Raw genomic sequence first — 12,114 nt, 5'->3', positions numbered from 1 at the left:
ACCACAAAACATGTCCAACAAGCCCAAATACATCCTATACACTGACCTGCAACTGACAAACAGCTAACCAGAGGCCCAAACCACTACCACTCCTTATAACACACCCACCCAAAGTTCAAACACAGCCACACCCACAAATGGACCAATAAAAAGTCCCAGCACACACAAACCATGATCCTTTGCAACAGATCCCCTACTGCCAGACCACAGAGACAACGCACTGCACCATACTACATACATCAATACACCTTACACTTGCACTCCTTCACACAACCACCATCACAAACACCCCCTCATCACATTCACACACACACACCTGCACAACCACACTCACACCCCCACAACCATCCACACCCACACCCCCACAACCATCCACACCCACACCCCACACCATGCCCACTAACAAGAATCCAAAGTTCACAAAGGAGGAGCTGGAGGTCCTTGTCGACGAAATCGTCCACAGCTCTTTGGAACATTGGTCAGACGGACCAGCATATCCGAAAAATCTGCCATGTGGGAGAGGATTGTCAATTCTGTGAATGCTGTTGGGTCCACCAGAAGGACCAGGCATGAGTGCCAAGCCAGGTGGTACGATCTGCAGAGGACGGTCCGCCGCAAAATGACGGACGAGCACAACCAGGCCAACATCACTGGAGGAGGGCCGCCCCGCAGACCGGTACACTACCATCCCTGGGAGGAGAAGGTGATGGCCACGCTGCCGCCGGTGGGAGTAGATGGAGTAGAAGGAGTCCGAGAGCCTGGTGAGTACACAAACAACTCACCTCACATGGGGAGAACGCCATACACAACCAAAATACCAATCATGCACGCAACCCCCCCACAGCCAGCACCGTTCACAACCACACTCCAAAAACACACACATGCCACTAGCGCCTCCATGCCCCATGCCCCAAGCAAGGCCATACAAAACACCAACACAAGACAGGATGTCCCCGATGCCGGGAGGGTGGGCCTCAAGACTAACATAGAGCAACTCTGAAGCACACAACAATGCCCTCAGCCCATATGGCTTAGGGCACAGCCATACAAACAGTGTGTCCCCACACAGTACTGTTTTGCCTGCTAATGGTGGCCGCGTTGCAGGACGACATGGGTATGAAGGCACAATTTGCACATAACAGCAGCTAATGAAGACGCATCACTCTGAAAGAGTGTCAGCACACACCGCCACAGCAGCAGCGCAGACTCAGACACTCCGCCCAATGGGTGCCCGCAGAGAAGAAACGAACCCACATGAACAAGCCAATGTGTGTGTGTGCCCAGGAACAAACTGTGTGTGCCCAGGAAGCTGGGCTGAGGTGACAGAGGGTGACACACAGAGGGAGGGAGAGGGGGAGAGAGAGGGACGGAGACAGAGGTGGACACAGGGAGACAGACAGAGAGAGGGAGGAGGCTGACAGAGGGAGGGAGAAAGGGAGACAGAGGGAGACAGACAGTGGGAGGAGGGTGACAGAGGGAGGGAGAAAGGGAGACAGAGGGAGACGGACAGAGGGAGGAGGCTGACAGAGGGAGGGAGAAAGGGAGACAGAGGGAGATGGACAGTGGGAGGAGGGTGACAGAGGGAGGGAGAAAGGGAGACAGAGGGAGACGGACAGTGGGAGGAGGGTGACAGAGGGAGGGATAAAGGGAGTCGTACAGAGAGAGGAGGCTGACAGAGGGAGGGAAAAAGGGAGACAGAGGGAGACGGACAGTGGGAGCAAGCTGATAGAGGGAGGGAGAAAGGGAGACAGAGGGAGACGGACACTGGGAGGAGGGTGACAGAGGGAGGGAGAAAGGGAGACGGACAGAGGGAGGAGGCTGACAGAGGGAGGGAGAAAGGGAGACAGAGGGAGACCAAATCACCCTCGGGTGGTGTGGCCATGTCCGCTCGTCAGCTGGTGGACTGTGTGCATGTAGACAAGGTTTGGCAGTGCGTGAACGACCCCTTCAACCTTTGATAAACACTGGGCCATGTGTCAATCTGTGCATGAGTACATCCGTGCTGCAGGCCCAAACAGAACCTTACACCCAGTATACTCACCCACTGTGTTTGTCAGAACCCTGTCACAAATGGTTAACTTACCTATCTCCATTCTCAAATAGCATGGAAAAACACCATTTGGCTACGTACAGTGCAACATGTAAGGCGGCTCTGCATGGCTTGCTATGCCCGCTCACTACACTGCTGACTGCGTTCCCAAAAGATGCATCAACTAAGATTGTGTCACACATAGGTAAAGTGTCGAAAGCTGTGGCCAAGGGACATACCCATGCAGAAGTGCACTGTGAGAGGAATGCTAGCCAAATCCAACCACCCAGAGGAACTGTGCCAAATCAAAAATGAATGAAACATGGATGTCGCATGTAACACAATTAACACTGTCTCTCTCACACACAGGTCAACGTCGTCGATCTCCCCCCAACACTGGGGGGGGAAGACTCACAGGACCAGGCTCTGCGTGAAGAGGACCCCACCGGCAGCGACGACTCTCACCACGCCGTGGATGACCCAGACCAACCTGGCCCCTCTGGTGTCCAACCACCTGCAGCACCTGCGTCAGGTACAACTGTGCCAACCACCACCCCCATTCCTGCCACATCCCAGGAGACACCCAGGAGCCCTGCCCGCACACAACAACACAGCCAGTCTGTCCAGGAGGGACAAGGTGCTCCGGGCACCCAGGAGGAGGCAGGCGACACCGCAAATGCCATCCCTCAGGGGTCCCGGAGACCCGATGTGCCCACAATGGCAGGCCAGGCGCAAGTGGGCAGGGGTGATGGGAGTGGAGGACGGCGGAGGCGCGAACCTGACCAGTTGGCTCAGGAACCGGTAATGTCACACGTCAGCACCATCCTCGACTCATACCGGCGTGACACCAGGGGCATCAGCCAGGTTGTGTCCACCCTCGAGGAGATGAAGACCCTGCAGGCCGAGCGACATGCCAGTCAATAGCGACACCAAGGACGGATGGAGGCAAGACTGGCTGAGCTCGTGGCGGTGCAAACGGACATGACCCGTGTACTCCGTCGGATTGCCGAAAACATGGGCAACCCTCCCTGTGCCACCAGGCAAAGAACATCACCACCCACAGGGAGGGATCAGGAGGAGGAGGATTCATCCGACGGAGCATCAGAAGCATCGTCACGGCCTGCTTCTGAGGGTCCCCGCAGGAGGGTGGGTCGTCCACGCAAAAGACCGTGAGAGTCAGCGGAACATCACCATCTCCCAGGTCACCTGGCCTGGCACCTGGCCCTCTGGCCCAACAGCAGCACATCAGCAAATGACATTCTCTTCCACATGGCCTTGCTGGTCACTGTCTGACCAATGTAGACAAAGACTGTGGCATAGACTCTGATGACTTTCAATGGCAAGGATACCAACTCCCCCTGTGAACTTTGGATTCTACACTCCCGCCAAGCACCTCTTGTCATCCCCCCAAACACGTGCCCCACCACAAATAAAAATCATCACAATCACCAGATGATGCCGTCATTTTGATTCATCCCACTACATGTGTGTGTTGTAAAGTCAAACCATGCCTGATTTCAGTAGTAACTCCAACCATCCATACCCTGGGGTCTGAGTCTGGCACAGGACACACATGGGTCACAATGTATCATCCAAGACAGACATGGAGCACCATACTCACCTGTGATGGGGCCAACCAGCTGAGGGGGTGGCCGCACAACTGTGCCTACAGACCTATTTAGAAGAGCAACAGTCATGCACAGAGGTCAGGGATCATGTGGAGTGTCCTGGGGTGCTACTCCCAGGTATGTGTAGACACGTGGCAGAACCATGTCCTGCATGCTTGAGTCAGGTGGATGTGGAGAATGGTGGGCCGGCCAAGGTTGGATGCATGGAGATGGCACAATGGGGTGTTGGATCACAGTGCCACAAGGTTGTGTTGTGGTTGTGGGCTGCATCCTGAGTGTGTGCGTGGATTGAGAAGGTCATCCTGCAGCTGGCAGTGATCCACTCCCCAACATCTCTGTTGGACGTTGATGTGGCCTGGTCGCCGGATGTAGAAGCAGAGCTGTGCAGATGCACCCTGGATGTGGACAAGTATCATGGGATTTGTAACGCACATGTCCGTAGAGTGCAGGGTAGGATTAGACACGGATGTCGTAGTTGACCTGGGGGATGGTCTCCCTCTTGCCTTTAGGTGGATGGAACTGGGGATCTTGTGCATAATGCAGAGTGTGCTGCCGCATGAGGCACAGATGCTGCTGATCAGCCAAGCACATGTCAGCAAGCAATCCATGATGAACACCAGCTTGTTTGCGTGGACACTGGGTGCCCTTGCTGCAGGGCCTGCAACAGCATGCACTATGTCAAGAAAACAATGCCACAAGTAGCACACAAAGACAAGGATCTCAGGAAGGAACTATGCAAAAGGTGTATGTCAAGGAAGGAATGTCTGGTTCAACATGGCACACACACACACAATGGATTCACATGCAGCACAGTGGCCATCGTGGATACTGACATGCCACAATACCTACACAGCAATGGACATCATGCACAATACAGATTCTAATCCCTGACAAACAGCTTGCATCTTGCTACTCTACACATAGACTCATATGCACCATCTCTGAGAACAATGCCAGACATGCCGCATGCACAGTGGCAACAGACCACCATTGACAGAGATGAGGCACCTTGGAGGCAGAGGGACACCTTTATTACTCATGTGTGTCGGAATGCTAATGCAACTCTGTCAACACATACACAGGTCATGTGGATGAACACGTGGGACCAACACTGGCACCCCCCTTTGCACCACAGATGCTGGAAATCCATAGCACTGGCACACAAGTGACGGGTTACAGCTAAACACCCCCTGCTGCTCACGGAGAGGCTGCTATACACCATTGAGCCCCTAATGGGGAATTCACACACCATGTCAACCCGGTGCAACCCGTATGTTTCCGAGGGCAGTGTTACACACATTGATGGCTTCATCACAATCCACAATCCCATTACAGATGACTGTCACCAAGTCTGACCATCAATACAGGTGAATTCAGCTCCATGTCATGTGCCCCATGGTGATTCTACATGTATGTAAAGTATCCAAACATGAACAGGAGCAGTGCACACACATTCAAAACAAATACCACTCCCAAAAAGCCGTGCTGCATCCCTTACCCTAAGGAGATTTTCAAACTTGTCCGTGCATGTAACGCTGATTCAGCACATGTTGCTGTGTTCATGAGGAATAACAGGAGCACAACAATGCCACCAGCAGACAGCATGCGCAAGTACCTGTGGATGAGAGACACACCAGAAGTCAGCCAAAAGAAGCACATCCGCATGCATGTGCATGTACTCGACACGTATAAGGTTGTCAACATGCTAGGTGACAATGATGACTCTGGAAAAACATTCTTCCATTGCACCATCACTCGAGTGACACATCCAAACACACCTCTGACTCACTTGGCAGACATGCAGATGGACACACACATTGCAACACATGCCACACACGGCCCAATGCGTGCACACTCAGACACTGGAACTCACCACTAAGCAAAGAAGTTGCGTATGAGCCGACTCCGGATGTCCTCTACCGCCTCCTCCTCCTCCACATCACTTGCCTCGTGACCTAGCCCTTCATCCTCCACGGGTGGATGGTCCTGCTCATCTGGATCCAGGGTGAGTGGCACAGCTTTCTCCACTGCCATGTTGTGCAGCATGCAGCACACGAGGAAGATCTTGTAGACCTTCACCGGTGCATATGGGAGTGCGCCACTTGTCTTGTGGAGGCAACGGAATCGGCTCTTCAGGAGGCCAAACGTCCTCTCTATCACTCGCCTGGTCCACCCATGGGCGTTGTTGTAGCGGTGATCAGCAGCCGTGCTGGGGTTGCGAAGAGGCGTGATCAGCTATGGCATGTTGGGATAGCCAGCGTCCCCTACATGGAAACATCATGAACAACAGTGGGTCAGGAGAAGAAGTAAGACAGGAAGATGATGTTAAATACAGGACTGCCAGAGTATACCCACCAACAATACATGCTCGTTCGTTGCGCAGCTGCAGCATCATTTCAGGCACCCTGCTACGCCTCATGATGTAGGCATCGTGTGCTGATCCTGGAAAACGAGCACAGACATGTGAAATCACCATGTTGGCAAGACACACCACAAGGGCATTAATGGAGTGGTAATGCTTGTGGTTCCAATACGCTACCTCCTGTGCCTGTGGTGGTACCAAAGCCACATGTGTTCCATCTATGGACCCAATGACATGGGGCATCCCTCCCAGGGTATAGAACTCACGCTTGACACCTGTCAACTGCTCAGGAGTTGGGAATTTTATGAACTCATCCAGGTGATCCAACATGGCCTCTAAAAAATCATGCAGAACACAGCTGAACATGGTTTGGGACATGCCACCGACATGGGCAATGGTATGTTGAAAGGTACCCGTGGCAAAGAAATGTAGGGCTGCCATCACCTTCATCTTGGGTGTCAGTGCAGTAGGATACCTGTGTAGCGGTTGGAGGTGTGGTGCCAGCCGTGTCGTCAAGTCCTCAATCAAATGTTGGGGGAAGCGGTAGCGGCGTATACTGTCATGTTCCCTCAGGTCAGCCAAGTCCGGAATTGGTCGAGGGAGAGGCGGAGCCCTGCAGTGAATTAGAAGGGACAACGAAGAGTGAGTACAGTACACCACCAATGTCAATGTACTGAGCACATGTTCATCAGGCAATACACATATGCTACATACAGAGTCAGGTCTGTGCAATATGCCCTGGACACATATGCCAGGCAGTTGACACTCCTACCAGGAGCCATCTACAAACATTGATTCTCAACCTCAATATGCCATGCCATGAAACTAGCTGTGGGCCAGTGTAAGTGAACAGGCAGACGCATTACAGGAGTTACAGACATCCACATACGTGCAGAAGAAGGATGTTTATTGTACAGACAGGTTGCGGAACACTATAGGCACAGGTCACATGTCATAGAAAAAGGACAGACCACACACCTTGCCATGAAGGATTACATGTCAAGACTGATCACACATACATTGAGAGTATGCAGATATGTCCTTGTTTTGAAACTCCGTGTCGATGCATACATACACACCTTACGTCGGATCACACATGTGTGCTGGTGTGCGTAACAGTGTGCCATGCCCATCTACACACAGACACATGTTGGTTGCAGCAACTGCAGATGCATTTGACCAAACACCTACAGCAAACCTATGGGAACACATGACACACACATGACATAGTTACAGCGTGCAACGCGGGCATTCACATGTCAGGGGTAATATTCCGTGTACCTGGCATCAGGGGACATTTGCGGGTGTCGGTGACTGTGCCATGCCAGTGACGCATGGCTCAACAAGTCTGTACTACATGCACACATGTCAAAGGAGTGAAGGTGTGGCACATAGGGCACCATCACACATAACATGTGTACACAGCTCATCATACTTTTATTAGCTTCACACCTCAGGAGTATAGTGCCACATCACAGCCTGATCCACCTGTGCCCGACACATGTAGTACTGCACAGACAATGCCTTGATGTCCAGCCTTGGCCAAGTATGACAGCTCAATTCCTTTCTGTGTGCGGCCTGTCACCACTGTCAGGTGTGAAACGCACCGTATATACGCTCTGAGGGTGTGTTTAGGGTCCCTATCACTGTGGGAGTGCTGGCGTATGTGTACGCCGTAGTGATACGGACCGTACACGCGTGTGTAGGGTCCCTATCACTATGGGAGTGCTGGCGTATGCGTACGCCATAGTGATACGGACCGACCCTACACACGCGTGTACGGTCCGTATCACTGTGGCGTACACATACGCCAGCACTCCCATAGTGATAGGGACCCTACACACGCGTGTACGGTCCGTATCACTGCATTTGGGGTGCCCTAGGGCCATGGAACGGACCGTACCTGTGTGTAAATATTGAAATAACATAGGGGACACATAAGGTACAAGTATAAGGGCCTAAATGCATGCTGGTTGTCATGGAGAACCAGTTTAAATTTTGAATTATTGCATCAGGTGGCCAGCAGAAGTCGGTTGGAAACAATATACTTTGTTGCAAAGTGGTTGTTGATTGACATCATGCTCAATTTTTAAACCATGCAAAGCCACTCACTGGGGTAGGTTTGTGTGGCACCCCTCATGCCACCTGTGTACTTTCAATGCCACGTAGTGCATTTTGCCTTCCACAGTGGATTATGTCCCTATGACAAATGTGCAATGAGTTGCCTGCATACCATGGCCTGTTCAAAGAAGACAAATTGTTAATATGTGTGTCTCTGTGTCATTGCTGTGTCATTGCTCAGGTGAATTAAAGTATTCTCACGTTTGCATCCTCACAGGTAGGCGTCCATGCCAAGGGGGAGATATGGAAGCAAGCCGTCAGTGCTGTGAGGAATACGGAGGGTCGGAAGCGGCGCCTAGCCCAGGTGAGGAAACGCTGGCAGGATATCCGGTGCTGGACGAGGAGGATTGCATGGGTCCTGCTGGGGGACTCACCTGAGAGCCAGAAGAACCGTGGGCGCAGGCGTCTGACCCACATCCAGAAGCGTGTGCTGGCGGTGGTCTTCCCCGACTTGGAAAGGCGCTTACAGGAGAAGCAGCAGCAGGAAGGGGGTAGGTACATGTGTGTTTGTTGTGTGTCACCAGCTTTTGGAAGTGCGCAGTTGCATGGATACACTGCCAGGGTTTACATGTGCAGTGCATAACCAGTTCCACAAAGTAAACCGGTGCTGTTCTTCCTCCCTTCCCCTCCTTGCCATGTGTTCCCTGGTCTGTGTGTAGTCACTCTTGCACAAGGTAATCTAGGCTGGCAGTTAATCCAAGTGCCCAATGCTTGCAGCATCATGTGTGGGGGTGGAGTGTAACAGGTTTTGGGACCTTGGCTGTGCCCTGGCCAGTTCAGTCATTGTGGGGTCCATGTCAGTTGGCACTGATGCTGAGTCCCAACATAGGAGTGTGTCTTTAAAATGTACTGCCTTCCAGCATGCATGTCCAATGTTGTGCCCTCTGACATGATGTCCATGAGTGGGATTAATGCATAGTGCAGGGACGGTTGCTTCAGTTGCAGTCATATCCATCCAGGAGCATGGAGGTGTGTGGACACTACCGTGCCCTGGGGCACCTTTTCCTAGGTATCATGTGTGTCATCCAACTTTGTGGACATTCTCTGTGTCTTTGGCATAGGTTGGGCTCTGTGGCATTGTACCCTGGCCTCATCTGTATTGACGTAAACTGTGCTACATGTGTCCACTGTACAGTGTGACCCAATTTTGCTTGTGCATACTCACAGTGGGCAGTGCCTGTGTGTCTTGGAACGACAATCTGATGATGGTTGATTGTCAATGATATATGTGGACAGGCGCACCAGGGGTAGTTTGTGTACAATCAGGATTTAGTGCAGGCCATGTGTTTTTATCCCAGAGTAAGAGGTGTAAGTACTTCCTCTGTCTCAATCACATTGTCTCAGGTAGGGGGTGCTTTGTGCGGGAAAGGCCTACATGTCCAAATCTGAAGTCTCCCTGCTAGGTCTGGCCTGTGTGTGATGTTTGTCTGGACATACACTCAAGGTGCTGTGACCCAGTCATGTTGTGCATGTTTTAATGTAATAGCTTTGCAGCATGTGCAAAAAGTTAATAGACACGGTTCCTGCTCATCCCTTTTTTGTCAACGCTGTGTGGTACAGATGCTGTGCACGATTGTCCCCAGAGCCTGGCTCCTCTGTCCTATTTGATATCAAGTAATTTGCTGTTGGGTCATGCTCTCCATTGTTTCTCAGTGGCATGGTGGGTCAACCAGCTGTGTGTTGCAGGGCCTACATATGTACCTTGTGTTGTAGATGTTACTCATGTTGCTTTTCAGGCTATGCACTGTGACCTATGTAGATATGACTCATGTGACATATGTATACAGGTGTCTGATTATTTCCTGTCTCTTCACCTTGCCCACAGCATCGTCGGGGGACTCCGAGGGAGACACTGGCACGGACTGTGAGGAGGGAGCAGGCACCAGTGGCAGCAGTGCTGTCTTGTCTGGCGCATCAAGTGGCACGGAGGCCGAGGGGAGTGAGGCGGAGGACCTGTCCAGTAACACCACCGACTATGACGCTGACGGGTCCGAGGCTGATCTCCCAGAGGGGGCGGAGGCTGCTCCCACAGCTGATAGCAGCACTCGATCTCTACCCGCCCCGTCGATTCCCATCACCAGCCTCCCACTTGCTCTGGTCCCTTCCCGCCGTTATAGGTCACCACGTGTCTCCTTCTTGCCAGGCACCGCACCCCTGCCCCTGTCTCCACTGCTGCCGCCAATGCCGAGTCTGTGGACATCCTGCGCCAGTTGCAGGTTGGTCAGACTGCGATGCTTAATGTCCTCCATGGCCACACACGAGTGCTCACCCAGATGGAGGCATACATGGAGGGCATCTCAGCTGCACAGTCTGACCAACACCAGTTGCTGAGGTCCATTGACTCGACACTGACTGCAGCAGTGGGTCTCCTGCAGCGCTACATCCCCCCCTACCCCTGCACCATCCACACTTCCCACTCCCATGCCTGTCCAAAGCACACCCAGATGTACCCATGCATGCACCCCACCAGACACAGGCACCACACCACCAGGGAAGGCCAAGCGCACAGCTCCTGTCACGCACACACAGGGTGAAGTAGGCACACCCACTGGGTCGGGGGGCAAACGGAAGACACGCAGCCACAGTGGGAGTCCACATTCATCACAACCCACTACCTCCAAATCCACTCCCCTCAGCTCTCCTGGCCAGGATTCCACCAAAGAATCCTTCATGGCCGCTCTGTCTCTGAGCCCCAAAGTGACACCACCCCGCAAGCGGTCAAAGGAGTCCCTGGTCAGGGTGGTTGAGTCCCCCCCCTGTCCACACCCTCCCCCAGTAGCGCTGCGACCCATCCCTCCGACCCCCCCCCTCCTTGGGGCCTGTGGTTCCTTCGGGTGCAGGGGAGACGCTGGAGGAGCTTGCAACCGTGTGCAGTGCCATTCTGACCTCCACCTTTGGCGCTGCCCCACCCCCTGTGGTGGAGTCCTCCGTCCCTGCACCCACAACACCTACCCTAGCCCCTCCTGTCCCTGCGGTGCCTGGTCCTTCCCCCCCACATGATGCCCCCCCCTGTGGAAGCAAAGGAGGTATGAACTGTGCAGGCAAGCTAGGGGACACGCGTCCCAATGTGTCCCCCACCAGGAATTGGACTATGGACTGCCCTATGGACGTTGTACATATTCAACTTTTAATAACAATTATTTTTTTAATGCTGAATAAAGCTATGTTTTTTTCCCTTTGCACACTACTGCTTTTCTGGTATTGCTGTTGGTGGTGCTGCTCCATGTTTGGGGTGGGGATAATGTGTTAGGTGTCTGGCAAATGTAGTGGTGTGCTGCTCATGGGATGGACCCTGGTATCTGTGTGCCATCACAAGGTATTTGTGAAATAACTTTGTTCATGTATGCTCTTACTGCATGGTGACATTGTCCCAAGGTGTGTTCCTTCCTCTGTGGACCCTGACATCTCCCCTGCAGGGTGTTTCCTAAATGTTGTGCTGAGCTGTGTCTACATATCCTTGGTGTGTGACGGATCCGTTCTACTTTGGCCATGCATGCTGGGCAATGTCTCCACCTACCTCATTTGTGGCATCCTTGGTGGTCACTGTATTTGTGTGTGGAGTATATTGAAGTTACTTCATGTGGACATGCTCCCTTTTACACACTATGGATGTGTGTACTCCCAGCCTCGCACACATGTTACATGTTCTGCAGGGTCTTTGAGCACCTGACTGACAATTGTGGGCATTGTATCTGTGGGTACTGCACCCTTTTCTTTCCATGGGCACTGCTGGGAGGACTCTGCACCCACCCCTCTTGTGTCTGGGCAGTGCTGGGAGGACTCTGCACCCACCCCTCCTGTGTCTGGGCACTGCTGGGAGTGATAGGCACCCACCCCTCCTATGTCTGGGCACTGCTGGGAAGACTCTGCACCCACCCCTCCTGTGTCTGGACACTGCTGGGAGTGATAGGCACCCACCCCTCCTATGTCTGGGCACTGCTGGGAGGACTCTGCACCCACCCCTCCTGTGTCTG

The sequence above is a fragment of the Triturus cristatus genome, chromosome 8 (genome assembly GCF_964204655.1).
Source record: "Triturus cristatus chromosome 8, aTriCri1.1, whole genome shotgun sequence".
Lineage (NCBI taxonomy): Eukaryota > Metazoa > Chordata > Amphibia > Caudata > Salamandridae > Triturus > Triturus cristatus.
This window is presented reverse-complemented; position numbering follows the sequence as displayed.